Source organism: Vicugna pacos, chromosome 6, assembly GCF_048564905.1.
Source record: "Vicugna pacos chromosome 6, VicPac4, whole genome shotgun sequence".
In the NCBI taxonomy this organism is placed as follows: Eukaryota; Metazoa; Chordata; class Mammalia; order Artiodactyla; family Camelidae; genus Vicugna; species Vicugna pacos.
This window is the reverse complement of record NC_132992.1, coordinates 24,996,410-25,024,289: the sequence shown is the minus strand read 5'-3', so window position 1 is coordinate 25,024,289 and position 27,880 is coordinate 24,996,410. Positions and strand designations below refer to the sequence as shown.

At 43.6% G+C, this 27,880-nt stretch overlaps 1 long non-coding RNA gene across 1 annotated transcript in view; it reads right to left on the bottom strand.

Annotated features, from left to right (window-relative positions):
- Positions 1–2,507: 2,507 nt before the first annotated feature.
- Positions 2,508–27,880, bottom strand: part of LOC140696831 (uncharacterized) — a 333,792-nt gene continuing 308,419 nt past the window's right edge. The window contains exon 7 of the long non-coding RNA XR_012073378.1: positions 2,508–2,687. This is a non-coding gene — a long non-coding RNA (uncharacterized lncRNA). The remainder of the gene's footprint in view (positions 2,688–27,880) is intronic.

The following is a 27,880-nucleotide window of genomic DNA, read 5'->3' as shown; positions in this document are numbered from 1 at the left end:
GCACATGGACTTCTTTTCAGTAACAGGATCAGGACTTTGAAGTCAGAGTGCCCACGTTTAAATGCATGCTCTGCCTTGGTAGAGTTATTTAACTCACCTGTGCTCCAGTCTCCACATCTGTAGAATGGGCATAATCAGATGCCTACCTCACAGGCACTAATTAGACCAGAGAATCCACATAAAGTGCCCAGCACATTATAAATCCTCAAAAATGTCAGCTGCTATTATTATTCCTGTGTGCCAGGCACTGAGCGGACCACTTTCATCCTCCATCTCATTTGTTCATCACAGGAATTTGGTGGGATGGTACAGCAAACACCGCTGGTGCCACATCAGCCAGCTACCGCTTCCTCCTTGTCCACAAAGTCCTGCTGTTATTTAGGTTTCTGCCCTCTTACCACCCTCTCCTTGGGGAAGGCGATTCTGCCCTCAGCCCAGGGTAAGTGCTGAATACTTTAAACCAGTCACAGCATTCATCACCAGTGACTGGGTCATAAATGGTCGTGTGTCCCCATTCAAGCCAATGAGGGGCAGGGGAAGCCTGGCCAGTGGGGGTGGGAGGCTGGGGAAGGCTTCCTCATTGATGAAAATGAAGCATGCTGGAAGAGACACCCCTCCTCCCTACTCTGGCCCTCGTGGTGTCTGGATGTTTGCTTGGCACTGCTGAGACAGCGGGGCAGAGGGGAAGGGAACCACTGAAGGACTGACAAAGCAACTGAGCACAGGAAAAACTGGTTAGAACCAAGACGGCAGAAGAATTGACTTTCAGTTGACCTTGAGCCTCATGGCACACCCTTGGGCGCCATAGTTCCAAGGCTCATCATGAAAGCTCCCAAAGTAGGTGGGGACCCAATTCCTGGAAATCCCTGTCCCTTTCCCAAAATAGCTGGACTAATCTTCCTACTTGTTAGCCTATGAAATTACCGAGCCCTTAAAAACTAACAACTCCATACCTTGTGGTCGCTCTCTCTCTTGCCTCCAGAGACAGCCCAGACTCTGTCTATGATGTGTGCGTATCTGCTCTTACTTTAAACTAAACACCTTCACACCTCTCAGTCTCTCTCTCCCTCTTGCCTTTCGAGATGGACCACATTCTTCCTATGGAGTGTGTATCTGTCCCTTCTGAGTGTTTATAGAGTGTGTCTCTCTAAATAAACTTGCTTTCATTCTACTATGCCTTGCTCTTGAATTCTTTCCTGAGCGAGGCAAGAACCTATTCTCCAGCAACACTTTTACATCAAGGAGCCAACACAGAGGGAGGAGGCCGGAGCCAAGTGAAACAGAGGCAGGTCCCAGCTCCGGGCATAACTGTGCGCTCACTGACATGTGAGATGGGACCCATCATGACTGTTACAGCACTCGGGTCATGCTGCTTCTGTAAATTATATCTCCCCAAAAAGGATCCTAACTAATACACTGAAGTATTTTGCTCCCTGTGTTCCAAACAAGGAACCTGAAGTTCAAAGGGATTTGCATTATTTACTCCAAGTTAGACAGACAGCAAGTAACCATGCAGAGCAGTCTCCTACGTTCCCCATGGCCTCCAGCACCCAGGGCATCACAGGACAAATACTTGTTTAGTAAGTAGGCAGCATCTCAGAGACTCAGTGCTCACCAATCTATACTACTTCCAGGTGGTCAGAGTTCTGCCGCAAGGAGCACTGAATGTGACGTGCTTCAGTGGTTTGAATGACTTTCCAACCCAGTATGCACGGTGAGTCTCATGAGTTCTTTTAAAAGCAAGAAGAGTAATTATCTAAAGGGATTCTCATTTCCAGGGCATACTTCAACACACTCCGCTCTATCATAGTAACGCTTGCTCTTTGTTTAAATGACAGACTTGAGTTTGGTAGTTACCATTGCTTAATGTCATCTTCTTTTAAAAAGATTGGATTCATAATATAAATGCTTATGAAGGCTAGTTATCCTTTCTGCAGCAAACTGTGCTGAATTGATCTCAGGGTTTCTCTCTATTCTGAGAGCCCCCTAGCTGGGAATCTGGTAGGAAAGCTTGGGGTAGGATACATGAGAACAAGATCCAACTGGAGTGGGAGGAGGTGGTCTCAGATTTTTCTTACCTGAGAAGCCTCAGGGGATAGAATGTTAAAATACACTTTTAATTCCACGGTAAGCTAACCAAGGGACAGTAACTACCAATGATACACTGCACAGTCACAGAGGCATGATTAGGTTCCCCTTCGTGTCCCTGCCTCATGTCAAGCTCTGGCCAAGCTCGGTTCCCACTGAACATACACCTGGGGAGACCTTCAAGGGCAGTGACTTTGTCTGATGGTCAAATGAGGGAGTTATGAGCAGTGGGCTAAGGCCGTAGCTGGGCAATTTCTTCTCAGTATTATACCCATGAAAGGCAAATTGTTGAACTCTTCTCCTATCTTAGGAAATAATCACTGGAGAGAATCAATAATAATAAATGTTCAGTAAGTATTAATTGTTACCTTTAACACACACCAGGCTCCATTTTAAGCTCTCTTTCTCTTTCTCTCTCTTTATATATATGTGTACATATGTATGTTTAAACAACAGAAAATTATTTTCTCACAGTTCTGAAGGCCAAAAGTCCAAGATCAAGGTGGCAGCAGATCCACTTTCTGATGAGGCTCTCTTCCTGGCTTGCAGATGGCTGCCTTCTCCCCTGGTCCTCACGTGGCCTTTTCTCTGTGCTTGTGCTGGGGAGGGAGGTCCTATGTATGTAGTTATTTGAATTCACACGACCTGTGATAGTTCAATTGTCACCACTTGTGTTAATCAGCACGCCTCTCACAACGGTGATAGTAGTAGGTACTACTTTCACAGATGAGAAAACCGAGGCACCGAGACATTCAGTAACACACCCAGGGTTTTAAAGCTAGGAAGTAACAAAGTCAGAATTTAAATCCTGGTCCAGAATCCAGCTCTAATCACCACCCTCTAGTGCCTTAATAGCCAAGATAGTTCATGAGAAGGAACAGATGGTTTGAAAATGGTAAACAGATGGTGAAGAGCAAAACACCTTCTCAAGCCAGTTTCATTTCGTTGTCACCATGTGGCAGGATTTCCTTCTTTGAAAAGGCTGAATAATATTCCACCAGTCTTGACAATGATTTCTTATATATGACACCAAAAGTGCAAGCAAAAAAAAGCAAGAATATATATTTCTACAGACTTGCAAAATCATTGAAGACCAAGAAAGGCACAGCCCTCTAATGAGCCAGACAACCCTGGAAGGGTCCTCCAGACAGTATCTTGCATTTCACTGAAGGCACACCCAATCATCTGTCTGCTCATTTCAAAATCTTTTCCACTGTTCTTGACCCTGCTGTGTTTGAATCTGCAGGGGTGCTAAACATCCTATGAAATCATGGCAGGAAATCCTTGGTAGCACTCTTTTCCCCTCTTGCAGCACTGGGATGTAGTTGAAAACCAGTTAAAATAAGTATTACGTTCCCCTTGAAACCTGTACTGGCTCTGCCTCTCCTGCCTCTCGTCCTGCCCACCTGATCCGCCCACTGAAACCAAGTGCCAGTGACGGGACCCCAGGTGATGGCTCTGTTCCACCTTTCCCCATCACCCAGCACCTTCTCCAGGAGTCCATGTAAAGGAGTTCAAGGATGAAGAGGGACAAGGGGGAGCTCATGTCTTTAGGACTCAAATTTTCTGATCACTAATTTGCCCCGACTTCTTAGAAAAGGAGTAACTAGGGGGACACCTGGGGTGGGTGGCTGGGTGTGTATGGGTGTGTGTGTGTATGTGTGTGTGTGTCTGGGGTGAGTGTGTGTGTGTGTGTGTGTGTGTGTGTGTCTGGGGTGTGTGTGTGTGCTTTGACAAAGACCAAACTTGAGTCAGCTACCTCTCTCTGAGCCCCGTTCTTGACAAAGCCTTGATCTTGTCCTGTCTTAAGCCTATTTGGTACACTTTCACCAAGAGTCCTGCTGAATCAGTTTGGCAAAAATCCCCCTACCCGTGATATCTGATCAAGTTCCTAGTCCCCCACCTTTGATGGCTAAGTCCTGGGCCTGCCTTCCAGCTGGCAAGAATCTTGTTAGACCAGTTTTGCAAGAATACCCCTACCTTTGATATCTCCTCTTAGTAATTTTCCATCCATCCCAACCCTCCTGGACTCAGCCCCCAGTGGCCTCTGAGCACAAGAGAACCCAACAGCACATCTCACCCTACGGAGAACGCAGGGGAAGGAGCCTGGGTAGCGCCCACCCAGGTGATAGCTCAGCTTCCCAGCCATGGGCTCTTCCCTCCGTCTCAGTGAGGAGGACAGCAGGACAAAGAGTCTGGGAGGAAAAAAAGTAACACCAGCTTTGCCACTCCTGATACTAGATGAATAGGGAATTTACTTTCTCTTCCTCAGTTTTCTAGTCTGTAAAATGGAGATAATAATAGTACCTGTCTGATAGCATTATTATGTGAGTTGATTAATATTTATTATACTTATGAAACATAAATAAACACTAGTATTTATAAAGCACCTATGTGCATTTCACGTACAAGTTTGATTTTATTATTTAAATAACAATATTTATTACTTAAAAGTGTTATCTTCACCTTTAAGAAAGTGTCTTTTTTTTTTTGAAAAGTGTCATTTTTAATCTAGGTAGAGTGATGTAAATGGTACAAAGGACATTATAAGCAGCTAAAAAGGGAAATCATTTGAGTGGGGGTGCTTTTTTTCCTGCTCTGGGTGGTTAAAATCTTTAAGAAAGACTCTTTAATCATATTAAGTGAAGTAAATAGACAGAGAAAGACAACTATCATATGGTATCACTTATATGCAGACTCTAAAGAAAAAGTCATAAATTCTATTTACAAACCAAAAACAGACTCATGGACATAGAAAACAAACTATGGTTACCAAAGGGAAAAGGGCAGGGAGGGACAAATTAGGGGTTGGGAATTAACAGACACACATTACTATATATAAAATAGATAAGCAAGGACCTATTGTATTGCACAGGGAACTACATTCAATTTCTTCTAATAACATATAATGGAAAAGAATCTGAAAAGCAAAAATATGTATGTATGTATATGCATAACTGAATCACTTTTGCTGTACACCTGAAACTAACATTGTAAATCAACTACACCTCAATGAAAATTTTTTAAAATTAATTAAAAAATAAAGAAAAGATCCTTCACTTTGTAACATCTAGCAAGTTAATTTTGCTCTTGTTCTGAACGAGAGAGAGAGATGGTAGCACGCTCCACTTTCCAGAAAGGTGACTCAAAAGTGCTCGGGTTTGGCCACAGAGTTCCAAACAAACGATGGGGTGGGAAGTCCTCAGGCAGCCGGTTTCCTGGGGGGAGCTGTGCAGGAGTGCACTGCCTCCTTGGGAAACATCTGCTTCTGGGGCCCTGGAGATAGTGGAGGCAGGGCTGGTGGAAGTGGTGGCCGTGGATCCCGAATCTATCTCCCAGCTGGCGCTCAGGAAGGTGCTGGTCCATCTCACTCTTGAGAAACCCTCCTGGGATAAATACATTCCCTGTTTGTGGAGGGAGGGCTGGGCCACTGAGGAAGTGATGTCTAAAGCCTGCAGGCCAGAGAAGGGGCTGACCTCTGGGGCATGTTGCCTGAAACACTGAGCAACATGGAAGAGCCACTCTGAAAGCACAGAAGAAACCTTCAAGATGAGAACCTGAGTAGCAGAAAAGTTCTGGGAGGACTAGGCCATTTTGGAGCATGTGAGAAGGAAAATGCGTTGCAGACAGCAGCCAGTCTCCTAAAGCCTCCCACGGACCAGGGTGAGGACAAAGACCAGAAAAAACGCTGAACGTACTACTGCTTCTGGGACTGGCCACAGCCAAGCGGGAAATGTGTGCGGTAAAGTGGCCACTTGGATCAATGAATTTAATCTGGATGGAAAAGGGGGAGAGCCAAGAAGTATCAAAATGAATTCTTTCAAGGGAATTTGCTTTAGTGGGTAACTGGGGAACTCCAGTCACCACCAATAAGGTGTGAGAAGGTAGTTTGGGAATGAAAGGGCTCACTGTTTGTTCAGTGGATTTCAGCTGACTGGGTAATTCACATGCTCTTTTTCCTTCAGGCCACCACTCTTGTTCCTGGCAACCACAGGGCGACCTTTCCATTTTACACAGGAGGTGTTCATCTCCAGAAAGCCAGTTCTCCCAGAGGATTAGAGAAAGTTCTCTGGATGGAGAAAGCCACAGACGAGGAAGGAAGGGAGAACCATCTGTCTAACTTCTCACACCACTGACAGACCTAGATAAATGAAAAGTATGTAGGCGGAGGGAAGAAATGAAGAGAGAAGGCTACCTGGAGTTTCCGCAGGACACCAGAAGGCAGGAGCTAGAAACTGTTTCTCTGTCATCTGCCTTCTTAATGCCTACTTTAGTTCTTTCAAGTTTCATCTCCCCTTATGTGCTTCCTAAGAGCCTGCTGCACGTCCAGCAATCTTCCTTAGCATTAATATTACTTCTAGAAATGAGTTTGAGCCAAAGAAACTAAGGATCAAGCAAAACAGAGTAAGGCATAATTTTGTACTTAATTTACTTAAGTTGCTGAATGATTGTTCTTAACATGGTCTAAAACATGTTTCAAATGAATATTCCACTGTGTGGTATTAATAAATAACACGCACACAAAGAGTTTTTGGGTCAAATTGGTTTGAGGAACACAGGGTTAATATGAATTACACAGGTTTTTTTCTGGTAAGATCGCTCAGAGCCTTTGATAAACTATCGTGTATTATAAATCAAGATGGGCTATCGAGTGTGCAGTAATTCCTAAGCTTATTCTTAGAGCATCATGACACAATAATGATTTAAGGAACACACTGTAAGAGATGCTAATTATTTCTCAGCCAGCTGATTTCACTATCTGAAAGTTTCCTTCTATAGTTTTCACCAGGAACCCACCATGGGGGGACATCATGGGGCAGGGAAATGACATGTGAGTCAGGAAACCTGGGATCTAGTCCTAGTTCTTCTAACTAGCAGTGGCAATAGTAGCAAGTTGCTGGGCCTCAGTTTTATCATCTGTAGAATGGGAGAATAGTGGCTTTACTTTACTTGCAGGGCAATAGCTGGTCATCAAATTAAAAATCTGAAATAACACAAATGGAAGTTAATGGTGGTTGGGATACCTGGGCTGAGAAATCCCTTATCTTGTTGGTTTGGATGATGCCTCAGGACAGCACTCCTTCTCTTTGTTCTTTATTTACTCTTTATCAAATCAACAAAAATCTGAATGCTTGTTTTGTATCAGGCGCTATTTACATTGATTCTAGAAGAACTATGCTGAAATTCATAGCTGATCCTCTGGAAATACTTAAATCCCCCATCTAGGTGTGGTGGGATTGCTTAGGGATATTGTACAAATGCAAAACTCACTTTGGCTGTCTGGACAAGCTCAGTCTGATAGTCCTTTTGGCCTGTTATTTATGGTCCTTAATGAGTGATTTCCTCCTTGTTAAATGGACCAGTGGAGCAAAACCTGTGATTTCCGGAGCAGAGTTTGCTGCAGGGCATATCTGCCTAACGCTTCTGTGAACTCAACCTTTCTTCCTTTAAGACCTGGTTTTGTAACTACCTTCCCCAAGGATAAAGGCTGGTATTGGTCTGGGTGGCTTTAGAACAGCCCTGGACGTTTTCAGACTGGAAATCAGCAAACTTTGTGGTGTTAGGGTGTTATCAAACCTGCACTGGAAAAGCATGTGTTTCCAGAGGTGTTTGAGTTTGGCAACTGTGAGGCATATGTTCCTGGAAGAGGTGGGTCAGGCAAACAAACTCAGTTGAGAGTCAAGGGTATAGCATCCTAGAAAACCAGAGCGAACGTGGTTGTAGTACAGCTTGAATAATAATGCCATTTATCACAATTACCTTGAGCCAGGCACTTCACATAGATTAACTCCTTTAAATCTCACCATAGCACCATGGGGGTGTGCCATTATTAGCCCGATTCTACTATTTACAAATTTACAATGTCTGTTCCAGGGTTCTGTTTTCAAGGATAGTAAGCAATGTCCCAATATTGTGGACACATCTGGCAACTTATCTATGTTACCCATAGTTCTGGGGTGAGCCTTCTGGCTATGGCTGATTCGTTCCTGGATGGATACCTGACTCAAAGCCAGCCAATTCACTGTCTAGTCATATACTCTCAAGAATTTGAATCAGAAGTCATAGAAGGAAGAGTCTGTATAAAAGCTCTAGGGGTGAAGCAGTCATTCTGGATCACGTGCAAGTAGACGACAAAGGGGAAGGAGCTCTTCTACCGAGAGAGGCAGAGAAAGAAAGTCACAGGATGCTAAGAAATGAAAAGAACGGGTAACATTCTAATCTGCCAAGTTCTGATGGGCCACAGTTCTAATCTCAACTCTTGTTATCTGTAAACATGCACAAACGATCTAACTTCTCTAGGACTCAATTTCCTCATCTTTAAAGTTGGAAAGATGGTATTGCCATCAGGTGAATTGCTCAATACAGTGCCCGGCACAAGAGAAACACTCACAAAATAATAGCTGTTGTCATTATTATTACTATTTGTGACGGCTTTTCAGTTCTTCTAAGGCCTGACTTGACTTAATTCCCTTTTCTAAGATTCCATCATCTCTGTGTCCTCATCATAACCTTCCTTTCACTAGCCTGACACTTGATGGGAGTGCATGAGTTGTCATACAGCATAGTCATAACTAACCCTCTCCCTCACTTCTTTAAAATAGACTTTTTTTTAGAGCAGTTTTAGATTTACAGCAAAATTGAGCAGAAGGCATGGAGATTTCCTACATACTCCCCACCCACCCCCTGACACCAGCACAGCCTCTCCCACGACCAACCTCCTTCACAGCGGTACACTTGTTACAACTAATGAACCTAAATTGACACATCAATATCACCCAAAGTCCATCATCTACATTAGGGTTCACTCTTAGTGTTTCACTTTTTATGGGTTTGGACAACTTAATAATGACATGTATCTATCATTATAGTACCATACAGAGTAGTTTCACTGCTCTAAAAATCCTCTGTGCTCCATCTATTCAATTGTGCCTCTCCACAACCCTTGGCAACCCCTGATCTTTCTACTGTCTCCATGGTTTTGCCTTTTCCAGAATGTCTTATAGTTGGAGTCATATATATGGTGGCCTTTTCAAATTGGTTGCTTTCACTTAGTAATATGCTTTTGAGCTTCTTCCATGTCTTTTCATGGCTTAATTACTTATTTCTTTTCAGCACTTAATAATATTCCATTGTTTGGTTGTACCATGCCCTATTTATCCATTCATCTACTGAAGGACATCTTGGTTGCTTCCAAGATTTGGTAATTATGAATAAAGCCGATATAAATATTTATGTTCAGGTTTCTGTGTGGACCTCAATTTTCAACTCATTTGAGTAAATACCAAGAAGTACCACAGCTGGGTGTGGTAAGAATATGTTTAGTTTAGTAAGAAACTTCCAAATTTTTGCATTTTCGCCAGCAATGAATAAGAGTCCCTGTTAATTTACAACTTCATTTGGTGTTGTCAGTGCTTTGGATTTGGCCACAACCCTCCCCTTTTAAGACCAGCTCTTTAGAGTGTGGTTTGGGGCTTGTGTAGGATTTGTTCTTCATAGAATCACAACAAAAAGAAGACTCACTCACTCTCCCGCCATTCCATCTTCTTCTTTCCTCATTAAGTAAGGCAATGCAGCATCAACAATTGATTATACCTTCACCATGTACTCAATATTGCACTGGACTGTGTGCGCGTGCGCGTGTGCGTGTTCATGTGTGAGTGAAGAGCCCTGCTCCTGGCCAGAGAAGCTGATGGGTTAGTAGGAAAAACAAAAGCAGGAAACTCCAAACAATAAACGCCCTTATGACAGTATATATCAAATGCGACATGGTTCTTTACAGACCAATGACTCTTAAATGAAGGTCTATATGTACATTAAAAAACAAACCCAAAACAAAAACAAAAACAAGAAGACAGATTTCCCATCCTCATTCCCCAAATTTCAAGTTCAGACAGTCTGAGGAGGGCAATGCTAAATACCTAAAGAATTCCTCAGAGAGTTTTGTTTTGCCCTAGATTTCGTAACCACCACTACAGATTATAAGATTTCTGGAGTTCAGAGTTGTCAAGTATGCCCTGATAACAGGTTGAAAGTTAGACCTGGATCTTAGAAGGTGTGAGATACAGAAACAAAAGGAGGAAACATTCCATAAAAGGAGGAGCCAATGCAGGGAATTTTCTCTCTCTATGGCATCTGTTGAGGAATAGGGGGAGATAAAATAGGAATAAAATGAAATAGGAGCAGCAGGTCCAAAAGGGAGACCAACTGAGGAAGAGCAGCATGCTTAAATTTGGCATTTGCATCTGCAGAGTCAGCATCTCCTTGGCCTATTTTTTGCAGCAGTCTTTTGTAAGGTGGGTGGAGCAGTGCTCCTGCTGGTCCTGGTGGTAAAGCTAGGTGACCTCTAGTTAGCTCTCGGGAGGTCTCATTTCTACTCCCAGTCTCCAGTGTCAGTACAGTAACGCAAAACCAGCTCCAAGTGAGAGGAGAAGACCAAGAGTGTTCGCATCTTTTGCAGGGACGCTCTGGATCGGCTGGTTCAAGACACCTGGAAAAGCCACCTCAGTCCAATGTTAGCCCAGGCTTGAGCTTGGTTATGGTCTCCAGGAAGTTGGCAGCTCAACTGACTCACGACCTGGTTTTGTGGCAGAGATGCCATCTTTTACAGGAAAGGTTTATGGCGGACAGAAGAGTCTTAGCTCAGGAAGGCTTCTGAGAAACTAGAACGACTTTAACAGAAAAATTTGCCATGTGTCTTTGCTATATATAAACTCCTTGTTGAACACAGGGCTGCTGGCTCCCTTTTCCCCAGGAACCAGCAGCCTGTGCACTGAACTGATGTGGAGTTTGCCTTTTCCAAGAATCCTTTCTTCAGGACCTGGCCTCAGGCAGCTTTGCCCCATAAGCTCTTCTCTAGAACTCGGTCTGTCAGCTTTCCCTTTATCAGGTCTCCCCTATCCTGTGTCCTCTGAGGTCAAGCTCAAATCAAGTAAATCAAGTACATCAAGTAAATCCTATAGCAAATACAGCAAAAGCCACAGCAAATTCTATAGTGTTTGGGACAATGACTGCTCTCTGAATCAGAATATTTGGGGCCTAGGGACCCACACTGTCAACAACCATGACTGGAGACTCTGATACCCACTGTCCTTCATGGCTATCTACACACAGAGCTTCTAGCGACATCCTGCCTTAGCTGAAGTTCCATGGTGAGGATTTCTTGCTTCATGGTGTGGAGGGAGGGAGAAGTGCCCTTTGGGTAGGGGGCCTTCCGGGCCTGTAGGCCTCAGGCCGTCCTCTGTGAGGACACTCTTGCTGTCTGTGAGTTTGCTGTGTGGTGTCTGTTAGCACTGAAAGACTGACTCAGGTGATCTTCCTCCCCAGTGTTCAGGTATAATCTGCCTCATTGTCATTGTCCTGCCCTCTCCTCACATAAAGCATTGCAGCAAAACAGTCCTATAATGCAGAACCCCAATAAGCCATACTCTCTTCTTAGAAATGAAGACAAGAGCACCCGCTGTGTGGGCAATATTTTTTCTTCCTCTCTGTGTGCACAGACCTGACGTCATTGCTGGGGAGCCTGGGCAGCGTGTGTACTCAGGTGACTCAGGCGGAGGACACATCCCTCTGGGGAGCATTACCGTTTTCAGGAAGCCTGAAATAGTCCCCAGTATTAGATTCTGAGGACACTTACCAGATCTTCTTTTGAACAAACCATGTCACTGAAAGAGTGAGTCCACATTCACAGAACAAGTCAGAGTTTTCCAGAAGTATCTGTTTCAACTGTTTAGAAGTTGTGATGGACCGCCACATTAAGGGGTGAGGAATCTCACTGTGCCAGTTCACTGGGCTGCATCTCTGAGGGGCTCAGCATGGACAGGACCTCACTGAAGGGCATTCCATGAGGTGCCACAAATGCACCTGGACTCCCTGCGGTGCCATGAAGGAGAAAGCCTCATCTGTTTTGTTCGCTGTGGCATCCTCAGTGCCTGTAGTAGCTGCTCAATAACCCCATGTTGGATGAATGAATTGCCTTCAGCGGACCGAGTATCGTGCTAGAGGTGTGTGAGTTGACTGAGTTTGGTATGGTGTGAGTTGGCCAAGACCTGGGCTGTCCTTGAAGAATTCCCAGGCTACTTCGTAAGGCAAATAGGGAAAAAACAAGGCAAAATGTAGTAATAGACATACAGAAATGTCCCAAGGGAATCCAAGGAGGGAGTTAATTGTGTTAGGGGGCATGCTGGTGGATCAGGGCTTTATGTAAGAGGCATACTTGACAGAGACATGTGAAAGGCTGAGAAACATTAAATAGTCAGAAAGACTTCATGCTTCACCAAAGGAATGGGAGCTGAGACGGATCTTGAAGGATGTGTGGGGGAGAGAAGTACAACGGAAGCATGGCTTCCACTACTGAGGAACCCTCTGTAAAAGGGAGGGTCAGGGCAAATCTCTCAAAAGGACATTAGGAAGTATGTATTATGGATGTCACAGTGGGACCATTCTTGCCTCTGTTTTGACTGAAGTACCAACATGGTAATTATCAGCTGTCAAAGGGAGTAAAACAAAACCCACCACTTCTGCACCCCCTGTAGATTTACAGAATAAATAACTCCAAGGATGTGTTTCATGTCACCCAACCCTTTCAGCCAGACCAAGAACTTTTCAGGACAAGGATGCTATTAATGTTGCCCTGTTCCCTGTGGACTGTACTGAAGGCCACCTGGGAGAGAGATGAGGTAAAGCCACCTTGACTCCAGTCCTATTAGAGAGGTCCTGTCTTGAGAGGAAAGGGGAACCTTCATCAAAAAGAGCCAGAGATGCATCGCCCAATGCTCAGGGGAAAAGGAAGAAGCTGTAAGAGGCCAGAAGAGACATACTCGTCAGGTCAAAGGGGACCGCAGGGGAGATGAGTCTAGCAGGAGACCCATGCAGAACTACAAAAGCACTTTATGAGAAAAGGAGTTCTACCCAGGGACACTAACACTGGCTGTGGACCAGGCCCAGAGACCACAGGGCCAGCCAGTCCAGTAAGCACTGTTCTATCCCTCCAAGCCTCCCCCTGCCCTCTCTTTAAAGTCTGATGTTGAGAGAGTGAGGAAGATCATGAAGAGGAAAGCTGAAGTGTCAACACTCCTTCCCCACTGCGGGCTCCCAGCCTGAGACAGGCCCGAGGCGGACAGGGGATTCAATACTAATTCAAGTTCAGCCTCTTGACTATTGTATGGGCCTGGACATATTACGACCAAAGTGAGAATATCTTTGCGGCTTAAAGTGACTCTAATACTGTTCTGTTATCTAGGAGGGAGCAGAAAAGCCACAGCACCTGCCAGGGTTTTTATCCAGAGGTAGGAAAAGTAAGATCCACTGAAAAACCATTAAGAGACAATGGAAGACAAAAACAGTTCTGAGTACATCACATATCACACTTACTCAACATGCCTATTATACACGCAAACGGTGCTTGGCATGCAGCAAGGGTTTTACTGAGCAATGCCAAGGCTTAATGACGGCGCCAGAACTCCCTACGTGGAGACGCAGAAGTCACAGGAACACCAGAAATCAAACCTAGAAATCAAACCCTGGGTTGCTATGAACTCTTTGAGGGGTGTTAACTATTTGACCTCAAGAAAGTCATGATTACAGGGTGACATCAGTGACCTTGTGGCATTCTAAGTGAAGTAGTGTATCCAGGGGGCCAAAGTCCGTAGACAATGTGCCTTTGTGGAAAACAACTAATGACCAATGGCACATGCTTTTCTATGTGCATACAAGATGCACAAAAGTTGTTTTACATCTCCTCACAAGGGAGGATATGCTACCTTAGGATTGGCCTGAAGATGCCAGTTTGCAGTTGATAGAAATAAGAGGATGAGAACTCCTTTAAGGTTTCCTCAAAGGAGAAGATGGTGAGATGGCTCATCAATTCATTCTGTCCTCCTTTTACAGTGCTTTCTTCTGTTCTGCAGAGGCTGGAAGTCTAAAGACTACATTTTCTCCATTCCCTGGAAGCTAGGCTTCCTGAAGTGATTTGAGTTTGACCAATTAGTGGCACTCATGTCCATCTAGAAGACAGACATGGGTCAGGGGCCATGCTTCTGCTGCTCGTGGGCCAAAACGCACATGGAGGCATGTGGCCTTTCCAGGTTCTATTACTTTCATGGCTGGTGAGAGGCAGTGTGAGGCATTCATTCATATCGTAGCAAGTGTGTTGTGATCCAGAGCTGGCAGCAGTGGAGGATTCCAGGTCACGGCAGCTTCCTGGTTGTATAGCAGCAGTATCATTCTGGTGGAGGTGATGGCTTCCTGGTTGTAGAAGGGGGAGCAGCTCCCTTGATGGGCCAGTTTTGCAGTGTGATTCAGGAGTCTTTCCTGACAACTCAACCTAGAGTCTGTTTCTTCAACTTTCTCAATGATTCTCTAAGCCATTTATACCCTGAAATAAATCCTTTTCTCCTTAAACTAGTTTGAAAGGATTATGTTCTCTACCACTGAACCCTAATGGATACAGCATGACAAAGTATATACAGAAAACAAAATCAAAGTATGTCTGAAAAGCTTAACACCAGGAGGAATACATGTTAAGAGAGAACTGTTTTATCTAGAGGTGGTGGGTGACATTTATCTGATCATTTATTTATTCATTCATCCCATATTTTTTGAGGGCTTCCATGTCCCAGATACTGGGAGCAGCTGGTCATTCACTGGAGGTAAAAACAATGGGATTCCATACTCAGGGCGCTCAAGGTCTCATGGCTTATTCCTCTTTTTCACCCCTATTCTCTCTCTCTGGCTAAGAATACTGACTTACACTTTGTTTCATTTAGGGTTCAGACAGTTGAGAGACTTGCTCAAGCCAAGAATTTGGTTCCTAGAGAGCTAAGAGCTCCAGGAGCAAAGCTTTACCCTCAACTGTCCAGTCATAAACACAAGTGACTGAGTTTTTCCTGCCAGATACACCAGTAATAAACAAATAGAGCCTACACTTAATCTGTTATCTCACAATCAGGGTTTACTCCCTACACACGTAGAACAAGTTTCTACCATCTCTTGGCATGGTAATTTCCCCTCTAATTTCTATTGTTAAGTCAGGATGATGGGTGTGTTCAGCAGGTCTTCCTTTAAGAAACTGCCAGGTGGTGTGCTGTCAGGGCTGTTCCTTTGAGATCTGCCTCAGCTTTGGAAGCCATTAAGCACTGCCCAGGCAGCCCTAACCACAACTGAGCCTGGGAAGGGGGGCGAGGGGGGGGGACGACAAGGACCAATCATTTCTCCTTTGTCGGCAATCTTTGCCCCAAAATGTTCTACCCAATCCTCCCTCCTGTCCCTTTCCTGTCACAGGTGTCAGACCTCCATCAGTGTCTGCAGCCTTTCACTACCTACCCCTGCTCTCTCTCCTCTTTCTCTTTAACAGATCTTATCTCCAACAAATCTCCTGGACTCTTAACTCTCTCCAGGGGTCCAGCTCACTGAGCAAAAATACCTTTTCTTTTCAGAGGCTTACCCACTTATTTCTCATTCAAGAGCTTTTTCATTTGCATTTGTCTTTCTTTTTTCTTTTTCTCTGTATAAAACCATCCATATCTAAGGCTCTGTTTTCCCTAATCTAGGCCCACCTCAATCCCAGCAATAAAGGAGGTAATAGGGACATCTGGAAGTAATCAGAGTAAAACAAATAAATGAGGAGAAATACTGGGTAACTGGCATTTGACTCAAAAATATCCTTGATCCTGGACAGCGTGGGAGAGTCCTGGGCTGCCTTTCAGAGAGCTGGATCTTCTGTTGTGATGAGAAGACAGTCTCCAGTGGACACGGGTATGCCACCTCACCTCTAGTATGTGCCACCAGACTTGTCTGCTCAGTGAAAATAAATGACCGAGTGGGAACGCTCTTCCTAACATGAGTACCCTTAGCAAGCTGCTTATTCTTCAAGGCCCAACTATGTGTCTCCTTCTGTGTGAAGATTTTTCTGCCCCCTGAGGAGCATGGCCCAGGCCTTTGGTGCTCCTACTGCCGGGTGGATGTGGTGGCCACAGTGCGTGGGAATTACTTGAACACGTGACTTTTCCATGGCTAGGCTGTGAGTCTTAAGGGAGGGATGGCATCTGTCTCAGGTATCTTACTATCCTCCTCATAGGTGTGGACCAGACACTCAGTAGGCGCCCAGTCAGTGTTGGGTGAGGAAAAGGTACCTGCCTGTCTGGAACTAGGCAATGGACTAGACATCAATTAGGAAGGTCTTTGGCCTGCGGTTCCAGTCTCAGGCTCAGCCCAGGCATTCCTGTGCATCTGGTTGGTTCAGTGAATACAGAAAATACTGGCCTTTGTTCACAGCATGGCAAAGAGTAAAGAGAAAAGGCAGGAGGCCAGTCAGGACCCTGGAAGATTAGGGAAGGAGATGGAATGTCTCACGGTACCTATTTCTAGGTACAAAAAAAAAAACATTCAGGAAAATTTTATTCTATTCCTCATCACCTATACGTGGTAAAATGAAAAAGCCAGACAACCAGGCAATAGTCTACTCTGTGAAGGCCTAAGGCCTAAGGGGAACCCCAGGGGCTGGAAGGATGTCTGACTGCACTTTCCTGATGGTAGGAGGATCTCGAGGGCAGGGATACTCCACAGGGCCCTGCAGCACTCAGAGCCCACCTCGTGATAACTGCCATTTTCTCTCGCCTGGATGTGTCGTTTCATTAGCCTCCTAACTGGTCTCCCTGCTTCTGCTTTTCTCTACAATCTGTTTCTCACACCACAGCCAGAGTCTTCTCGTAAAAATGGAAATCAAGTTGTGTCACCTCCTGCATTAAACTGTCCAGTGGTTTTCCACTGCACTTAGGATATGATGTTATCACATTTCATTCTGACTCTGGTCTGGTTCCTCCTCTGTGTACAAAGTCCTAAGAAGCCTTGGCTCCCACCCACCTCTCCATCTCAGGCTGCCTTCCCCTTATAGAATGTGCTCCAGGAACAATGGCCTTCCTTCAGTCCCTGGAGCATGTAGAGTATGTCGCTGCCTTAGGGCCTTTGTACTTGCATCCTCAGCCACTCTGTCCTCAGTTCTCTGAATGGCTGCCTCCTTCCCAACCTTCTGGTCTCAGTTCAGTAATATCCGCTCCATGAGACCTGCTTTGACCTCCTGTCTAAATGAACTTATTAGCAAGTTTCTCACAATTACTTTGCCCTATTTTATTTTCTTTATAGCCTTTATCACTTTCTAAAATGATTGTGTTTATTTACTGATTTACTAGTTTAGCAACTTTTGCCTAGCACTAGAATGTTAGCTTCAGAGACTGGCTTGTAACTGCATTGTATACTGCAGAGATTAAGTTCCTGGCACAAAGTAAGTCGAGAATAAACAGTTTTGGTTGGGGTTGATACATGATGAGACTTAACCCATCCTCCCCTACTTCTCCCGTGGTACTGACATGCTCCGCAGATGGGACATACCTTTCCTTTGTAAAATGGGTTGAAGTGCCTGCTTATCTTGGAGGAAGGGTCAGTCCAGGACACACATTAGCATATGTTTCAAGCACTTAGTTTTAGGCAGAGCTCATGCACAGCATCTAATGTTTCCCAAGAGGGGCAGTATGATGGTTCTAAAGATGGCCAGCACCAGTTCCTTCCCTCCTTGTATACGCATGCTACTTCACTACCAAGAGGTAAAAACCATTTCCCTCCTCCTTGCATCTAATCAACCTTGAGATTTGTTTTGACTAATAAAAAGAATGGAGCATAAGTGATATTCTGGGTCTTGTAAGCCCAGGTCCTAACAGAATTGGCATCATCTGTTTCTTCCATTTTGGAAGCCAGCTTCTGTGTAAGAAGGTCAATACCCTGAGAATGCCATGATTTGAGGGAGCCTGAATTATCTACGTAGAGAAGCCCCAGTGAAGGGCATTGAGGCACCAGATATGTAAGTGAAACCTTGGATCTTGCAGCCCAGTCTGTGAATGCAGCCTAGTGAGTGACCCCAGCCCATGCCACTTGAAGCAGAAGAACCTACCAACCAAGCCAAATCTACCTACAGAATCACAAGAGGTAAATCCTTGGAGTGTCAAGTACAGTAAATTTGGGGTGGTCTGTTAAGCAGCAGACAGCCAATGTTAGCTAAATCCTGGGGCTTGAAGAAAATTTGAGCTTCTCAGGCTTTAATCTACAAATACAAATACAAATAAATCATCAGGGCACATTTTTAAAAGGTAGGTTCTGATTTTGTAGGTCCAGGGTACAGCAGAGATCTCACTAGCTCCTAAGTGATGTCCACACCAATGACAAAGTGCATGGACTATACTTTGAGTAGCAAGGCCAGATCCCAGCCTCCAGAAAGTTCCCTACTTAAATCATCTTAGAAAACCCCAGGCTTTCCCCATGCATAGTTGAGGAAAGACTATTACGAAAAGGGTTCTGGTCAAGTAAGTTTGGGAAACACCACCGACTCTATTCTGCCACTAGAGACTCAAAACATGTATTTGCTACTTCAAAGCTCTTAGAGCTAGCTCCTCCAGTAAAGAAATCTGTTCAACTCTATTTAGCACAGTATTTCCTGAGGGTATTTGATGATAGCTATTAATATCTTAGAGAACCAGCGTTCTGTGGGACATATCCGGAGAAGCACAAAGCCATCCTGGTTTTTAAATTTTTTAAATAACTTAGTTGGTTTCTCATTGTCCCTCAAGAATGAATACTCAGTGTAACATGATTTTGCAACCTGGAACATTTTTTCCTTAGATCTAACCTAATTCATTACCCCTTGCTGCAGTGTAAGAAGTTTCTGTTCATGTTTCATAGAATGGGAGGACAATGCATCTCTCTGTTATCCAGCCCTTTCTATTTCTGAAGGTCTCTCCTCCTTGTCAAAGTCCTTGATCTTCCAGTTCTTTCAGTTTTTCTTTCCATTTCTCAGCACTTCATTGTTCTTTTTCTAAGCTCTACCACTCAATCAGCAGAGTGACCTTGCATTCGTTTCTTGATACCTTTAAGTATACATATTCCCACTTGTAACATGAAGGTACTCCTAGTATTGGGTGGGTATTAAATGAACCAATCTCCGTGAGGCACTTCACATAAGGCCCTCGAGTCTGAATCGCTCAATAAATGTCATCTCTTGTTGTCACTATTCTGGGTCTGAGCTCCACCTCTTGCAGCTCTAACTCTCTGGTACTATGGGCGATCATGTCCCACTGAGGTTGTGAGGAGGTAAGAGACTGTGGGGACACGTGACTGATTGAAACTCATCTAATTCCACAGTCTGATTTGAGCTGCTATTCTTAGCTGGCTTCACACTAAATCTTTTCCCCAGTACTGCCGAGCAGCTTCAGAAAGTTCAGGCTAAAGTTAGAATCTGAATCTGTGTCTCTGGAAGTCCACCCACTCCTCATCTCTGGAAGCTGTTCTTTGGGGCTGACATTGGCATTTCAAGGGTTATCTGCTATTTTTACATTTTTATCATCTCTTTGCTGAAACTAGTCACAAGCTGCCCTCCCGAAGCCAGACTTGACACTGGTATGGTTTTGCACTGAAACACGGGTTCTGAACAACATCATCTCTTCCCACTTACCCCTTTATTCCAGAGACGCCCTGTAAATAGGGTTGAATTCCTTGCTTCTCTGGTTCCTCATTTGCTTAGGGGAGAGCAGGCAGCTTCTCATCCATATTAAAAACCTATGGAACTTTTCACTGGCTCCTCTCTCCTGCCATTTGCAGACCGCACTAATAGCATCACACTGTAAGTCTCTGCTCCTATAAAGGGTGCATGGAGTAACTCAAGCTGTCCTTAGTTCTCTCTTCCTTGGCCTTAAAAGGAAGTAGCTCTGGTCACAAGACAAACTTCCTTGTCCCTGAAGTGGGAGAAAAACTTGCTCGATTTTGTTTGCCTTCAAGCCTGATACGGTTTCTCGGTACATGCAGATATGACATCGCTATTACTGTATTTCTTTGGGTACCAACGGCTGTCCTTCACACAGGCCAGGACTCAAGCCAGGGCAGAGGGCAGTGCGTGCTGTACTAGAATGTGGTGATTCATCTTTGCTCTGTAAGGGACATCAAAGCTAGTATTTCCATCTAACTTAGAGGTGGAGGGGAGCCCAACACAATAACAGCTAGGACTTAAATGTTGCTAACATGCCATGCTCTGTGCCAACCAAACGCTTCACCTAACATCTGATCTACCTGTCCATTTCTACTCCTTTTCTACACAAGATACCTGAGGGATCTAAGGCTTAAAGGAAATGACATAACTTGTCCTAGGTCACAGAGCCGGTCAGTGAAAGAGCAGAGATTCAAACCAGAGCCCGGGGAGCTCCGGAGCCTCCCTCCTGTTCACTCCGTATGGAAAGTTTGCTTGGAAAGCCAGCTCCCGCTGCGCCCCGGGGCAGTGCATAAGTTACAGCCCCCCGCCGGGCCCTCTTGAGGCCATGTAGCCCATTTCCCTGCCTTCAGACAGCATATCATGCAGCCCGTCCACTAAGATGTGGTGGCTCCTTTTCGTAAGTAGCTGTGAGTTAAGTCATTCCACAGCCAAGCCTGACAAATCTGGTGGGTTTCATGACCCTTAGCAGGAAGTGTGAGCCTGAGGTTTCTGACTATTTGTGTTTGAAAAAAAAAAAATCTGTGTGCTGAAACTCTAACCGCTGTTATTTTCTCTTCAGCTTCCCACGGATAGGAAATGAATCCAGAGAAGTTGCAACTTGAAACTGGAGTGCCCATATGGTGCTAGTCTTAGGACTGCTGTGGAGCCAAAGAAAGTTTTTATTACCAGTCTCATTATAATTTTTACTTTGCTTATTATATGAATTTTAAAGTAAAAAGCGGCAATGACATTTATCTGAAGGTGGTTTAGCCCTGTTGTTGCTGTTTATTATTAATGGCCTTGCTCCTTAAAGTGTGTCTCAAGGAACAGAAGCCTGAGCACCACCTGGGAGCTTGTTATTAATGCAGACTCTCAGGCCTCACCCCAGAACCAGGCAATCAGAGCTGCATTTTAACAGTATCCTGAGCTTACTCGAGTGCATGGAAAGTTTAAGAGGCACTATTTTATGGGACTTATAGCTTAAGGGTGGGCTACAGACGGATTAGGTGTTAAGGCAACTGTTCACAGTGCTGGCTGCACCGTGGGAACTTTAGAACATGTTAAAGACAGGGCCTCACTGCTCGAGATTCTGCATTGCTTTATCTGGAGTGGGTCTGGGCATAGGCATGTTTGAAAAGTTCCTTGGGTGATTTTAACGTGTAGTTAGGGCTCAGGGCCCCTGCCCAGGGAAAAGCTGAGTTCTGGCCCTGTGTCAGCTGTCAGGAAGACATGTGAGGACCAGGGCTCTCTCTGCTGGAGTCTAACTAAGGCAGCACAGTTGTAGACAAGGCTCGAGGAAGGACAACAGAATAAATATGGAAGCACACAATCAAACCCAATCAAACCCAATCAGATTATGTGGATTTTTTTTTTTTGAGAAAGCAATGAAAGGAGGGCCACAGGGACTACATTTAGACAGTCAGGATTCGGAAAAATGCACAATTATTCTTCCAACTCAGTGGAAAGATGTTCATGGAGAAGATTTAATGTCCTTCATCTCAGATTTTAGCATCTTTCATTCAGAATGTGTGCCTGTTTTAGGGTTGCCAGATTTAGCAAATAAAAAAATACAGGCTACTCAGTTAAATTTGAATCTCAGCTGAACAAAGAATTATTATTTAATATAATTTTCTAGTATGCAACATTTAGGACATACTTACATTAAAAAATTACTATTTATCTGCAACTCAAACTTAACAGGGTGTCCTGTATTTTATTTGGCAACGCTAGCCTGTTTAGAACAGTGAATCTCAAGGTTTTAGGACACTGTGCACATCAAAAAAGATGGCCTTGGTGAATTGTGAGGGTGCGCATCGTGTGTGTGTTTGTGTGTGTGTGTGTGTGTGTGTGTGTACGGAATTGAAGGGGATGGGCTGGGAGTGAAGAGAGAGAGAAACTGAAGTTTCACTAATGGTTAGGAGAATGAGAAGAATTTTCCAGTATGTCAGGAGAAATTCACCCAGAAGTTACAGACTTAGAAACAAACAAACAAACAAGCAAAAAACAAACTGAAGAAGGCTTCACAAAGGGAAAATTTTCTCCTGAGAAACAGTTTTTTTTTGTACATAAAATTATGGAAAGGATACATGATTGTAGAATTTCCAAACTGTTTACAGACAGGTATGAAAAGAAAAACAAAAGGATCACAACCCCTCATGATCACCCCTAGAATTTACTGCTCTTAACTTTCACTTCTGTGCCTTCTAGAAATTTCTTGGGCATGGATTAACATTTGGATACATATGAATTATTCAATTTCAAAAAGTTTACAAATTTTATACACTTCTGCAAGTTGCTTTTATTTTCACTTAAGAGTACATCTTACAGCTTTTCCTGTACACATATGTAGATAAACCTACCTCATTCTTTGTTAAAAACTGTATTATTTAGTTAACTATAGGAATATTTTAATTTATTATTTAAAGGACACTTACGAGTACTTTCTCTCTGCAGAGCTGGGCATGTGTGGTTGCTTCCCCTTATTCAGTATTTAATTCATTATCAATACTTGGTATCAGTCCAAACATCACCTGCTCAGAGGGGCCTTTCCTGCTTCCCCACAGCAAAAGTCGCTTTGTGCCTTCCTACACCCTCAGTCCTCCTAACAAATTACCCTGGGTTGTTTTCCTTAGTCGTGTTTATCTCAGTCTGAAATGATCTTATGTTGGTTGGTTTGTCTATTTGGACCTGTCTTTCCCCACTACCGTATAAGCCTGAGAGCAGGGTTATCAACTAGTTTGATATCTAGTTTGACACAGGATGTCATCTCCCCAGCACTGAGAACGTCACAAAATATACAGCAGGTACACCAAACATCTGTTAATGGGTGAATGATTGAATGATCGAATTGAGCACCTTGCAGCATGTATGAAGATAAAGGGATAACCAAGAAGCATACGATTTACTAAGTAGGGGCAACAGACAGAAACCATTCTAATTCAAGGCATGTTGTTTTAAGAGAGAATAAAATCAACTCTATGGGAACCCACTGAAGGGAGCAAATCATATACAGTAGGTGGACAGGAAAGGTGTCATTAGGAAGGTGAAACTGAAGTGAGAGTTCAAGTATGAGAATGACTGGCAGGCAGGGATAATGGACGTGGTCGTGCAAGGCAGAGAACATGTGTAGACAGTTTGGACATGGTAAAAACTGCCTGTCATGTTGAGGGTGGGCAACTTGGCCACCATGGTGGGAGCTCAGGGCACCTGCAGGAGGGCATAGTGGGTTGTGGAGGATTTGAAGGCTGTATTGAGGAATTTGCATTTTTGACTCTATGCACTGGGAAGCTGTTAAAGGGTTTTGAGGCAGGGAGTGATGGGTTAATAAAACAGTCAACCCTTGAACAACACAGGTTTGAACTCTGGAGGCTACTTATGAGTGGATTTTTTTTCAATGGTAAATTTAATAGCACTGCCTGATAAGCAGTTGGTTCAATTTGGGGATACACAGAGGGTCAGCACTCCTAACCCCATGTTGTTTAAGGGTCAAGTGTGTATCCTAAGAGGATAATAATATCAACAATGAGAAATATTTGCTGGGAAGGCTGGGGTCAGAAGAGGCATTAAGACAGAAGAGCAGATGAGTTGCTGAACTCGGCCCGGGATCAGACAGATTTGAAGGCAGGGCCTTTTGCTGATGGAGAGAATTAGCTGTGCTGGATGTTTTTTCATCAAAGTCAGGAGTCAGCAAACTATAGCCTGTGGGCCAAATCCTGCCCAACAACCTACTTTGGTAAGTAGAGTCTGATCTGGAGACAGACACACCTATTCTTTTACATATTGTCTAGGGCTGCTTTGGGGCTACGTTGGCAGAGTTGAGTAGTTGTGATAGAGACCTTATGGCAAGAAAAGCCTGAAATATTTACTACCTCGTTCTTTACAGAAAAAAATCTGTCAATAGTTGGTAAAGATTGACAGTAGCTATATACCTTAGATATAGATCTTAGATGCTCAGATCAGAATCATCTTAAAAGAGAACAAGGTCTGTCCCTGTCATCTGGGAACAAAGGACCACAGTTTTCTCATTAGCCAGCTGCTCTTTGCCGTGAGCTTTGTTCTAAATTCTAGGGACGTTAGGAGCCAGAGCCTGAGCCATGAGACACTGCTCTGAAGGCTGACTGGGAAGGAGACTGTCGTCTCTGGCCAATGACTGAACAGTTCAGCCTCCCCAAGAACCATCCTTTGCCTTGGCACAGCCCACTGGACTGCCCCTTTCAGGATGCTGCCTCCTTCAACTTCAGGGCTGCTTGCCACCCACTCTCCTGTCTCAGTTTGTACTTTCTCCAAGAACAATTCAAAGTTTTCTAACTTTCCTTAGCAAAAAAGATGGTAGCAGTGATGTGACAGCCTTTCAGAATGCTGAGGACCTTTCTGTGCCCGTGTGTGTGGAGACCCAGCCCCAACAGCCTCAGAGAGGAGAGCCTGGTGACAAGTAAGTTCACAGCAGAGGACTTTTTACCAGCATCCCTGTTGCTAGGATACTTATCATCTGATGGGTGATTTCAAGATCCTGTTTGAAATCCCTTTGTTTTCTTTGTCTTAAGGATATGCCTTCAGGTTTCATGTTTTAAATTGATTTTGTGTTTGTGTCAAACAAAATGCGTTGACACTTTCAAGCTGAAAATTCACTGAAACATCATTCCTCCATTAGCAATAGTGACACAGACTTTCCGTTTTGGAGAATGGCCCTATAGTTCCTCACTTCAAGGTACTGGGTGAATGGGAGTTTCCTTGCTGACTGTCCTCTGCTTGTTTTTCCCTGTGACCTACCCACTTGAAAATCATTTCTTGTCTATAAATAGCTCTTACTTATTTCTAGAGTTGTTTGGTAGGGTGTTTGCTGGGATATCGTCAACCAAACTGCAGTGTAAGGCTACTCAGGGGAAAGCCAATTTCCTCTTGAAAATTGCAATTCTGAAAGCTGCACATATTTTATCTCCATCATCAACAGGAACCAAAGACCCATACTTCATTCATGCCGAGGGATATGTCAGCAGGTTGAATCAAAATAATCCTCCTCTTGCAACTAAAAATAGGTAACATCGGTATGAACTGACCCCACTGTGGCACACACAAAATTAACATTCAGGATCTCTGAGCAATTGTCCCTCAACAAGAGGCCTGGGTGACCGCCAGTCAAGACAAGCAAGCCATAAGTAGTAAGACTCTGAAGAGAGGAAAGAAAGAAGCAGTAGTTTCAAGTAAGTTCCGAACTGAAAGCAACAAGGACAGATGCTTCAATTTATGGGCCATGATTTGCAAATAAGCTCTGTTACAGACAGGCGACTGTAGGTAGTATGCTTCAGGGCACATAGCCTAGGGCAATGATTCTCAACTGGGATGATTTTGCCCCCACCAGCACCTCCACCCTCACCAGGGAATGTTTAATTGGAGACATTTTTGGTTGTCACTATTGGAAATGGGGATGCTATCGGTGTTTAAGGAAGCCAGGGATGTGGCTAAACATCCTACATTACACAGGACAGCCCCCCAAATCAAACTGGTAACAAATACCTGAAGAAAAGCTTACTTTCACTGGTAGCAAGAGAAATGCACCGCAAGTAACGATAGACTATCTCTTGAAAACGAAGAATTACCTAATTGTCAACCGCCAAATTAAATCTAGGGATTTAATTCTTTAATGGCGGTTGAATATCTTACTGTGCAGCACATAAATGGCCCGATAATACATGTGCATGTGTAGTAAGGTCTGTTACTGCAGGAACTTGTCACTGGTGGGTAGTAAATGGTGAGACCTGTGAAACCTGTGCTCAGTGGGTCCCACCTGGAGGAAGAGGTAGAACTTCAGGAGTCCTGACAGTGATGGAAGGAAAAGCCTGCAGTGAGCTGGCGTGGGGCTGGGCTTTCCATGCCCAGGTCTGTGGAATGAGAAGTTTGATTTGGGATAAACTGAAGAAGAGTTTGATAGAAAATAGATGATCCTATAAATAAGGGAAAGGGAGAAGCTGGTGACTTGGTGGCAGGCAGAGAGTTCCTTACTAGTGCACAGATGGCTTCATGTTCACTGAGGCCAGAGCCTGTGCTCTGCCTCCTGCTTCCAGTGTGACGCTCCTTAAAGCAACCCTTTCTCCACGGAGGGAGAAGGGTTTCCATCATTCCGGGTGCGCCCTCTGCTCACCTATTCTTTCGAGTCTCCCTTCTATATGAACCTGCAGGAAAGCAGGAGCATGCTGTTCCCTGGGAAATCTCTAGGCAGCTCTCAGCAAATGGAGAGTGCTTGAGAAATGCGGTCCTAGACAGCGAGAAAATCCTTTTCCAAAATTATGCAAGCTTGCTAAAACCCGTCCAGTTAAAATCAGGAACAACTGGGACTGCCTGTCATCAATATTATTATTAAATATTGGCTTAGAGATTCTAGTAAGTGCAGTGATACTTTTAAAAATGAAACGATTTGTAAAAACTTTGGGAAAAGAAGAAATAAAATAATCTCTATTGCTGGCTATACAATTGTATACTTGGAAAATTACAGTGCCTAGCTAAAAACAATACCAGAATTAATAAAAGATGTATATAGGTGGTGATCTATAAGACAAATGCATACATATCATTAACTTTTCTCCATATTACCATAAGCACCTAAAGTGAACATAGAAAAAAAATTTCCTTCTCAGTAGCAGTAATAATTATAAATACATACTTTGTTCTCGAATACGAAGGCTTAGAATTATTTAAAAAACTTCCTAAAATTAATATAAAAATATAATTAAACTTGAATGAGAATCTCAATAGATTTCCACCTTGGGGCTCGATAAAGTGATCTTAGATGTCACGTGGAAGGATAAATATCCAAGAATATCTAGAAAAAGGGGAATAAAAAGAAGAGGAAATTTTCTTGAGTTGGTTTTGCTTTACCAGATAGCAGAAAAACTTGTAATTGCATAAATATGATGTTGTTTTAGGAACAGAGAAACAGACCAGCGTAACAGGCAAGAAACCAGAAAACAACTGAAGCATATGTAAGGATTTAACATACTTCAAAAGTGATTCAGTGAGGAAATGATGGATTTTTAAATAAACAGTGCTGGCGCGACTGTTTCTTCATCTGGATGAAGATAAAGTTAGCTCTGTCTTACAGAAAATCAAATAAATTTCAGATGGATTAAAGATGTAATGCGAATGCAGAAAAACTAATACAACAAAATACAGTAAAATCTAGGAAACTTCATGAATCATCTAGGATAGAGGGCACGTTCTTAACTAAGACGGGATAAGAAGAGGCTATAAGAGAACATATACAAGAATACAAGAGTATGCTCACACAGCCACATGGAAATAACAGTGGAGTCAAAAGAGATCATAAGTAACACCAGGAAACAAATGATGAATATGGAAAAGTATCATTCCAATGTAGACGATAAAGATTTCAGCCATAATATTTGAAGAGCTCTCATAAATTAATAAAAAACCAACCATCCAACAAAAATTAGGCAAAGGCCATGGAAAAACAATTTACTAGGGAAAAACCAAAATGGTAACAAATACCTGAAGAAAAGCTTACTCTCACTGGTAGCAAGAGAAACGCATCATAAGTAACAACAAACTATCTCTTCCATTCCATCAGACTGGAGACAATTTCTAAGAGCCAGCAATCCCTTTCTCAGCCATGAATCCCATAGAAATAAAACACCAAAAATGTGGAGCTTTACACGTAGATCCCATTTCACCTTTGTTTGCAGTGCTAAACAAAATCTGGAGACAAGCAAATGCCCATTTAAAGGAGAATGGATAAAAAAAAAATTGCAGGCTCATTAAATCATAAGATATTAC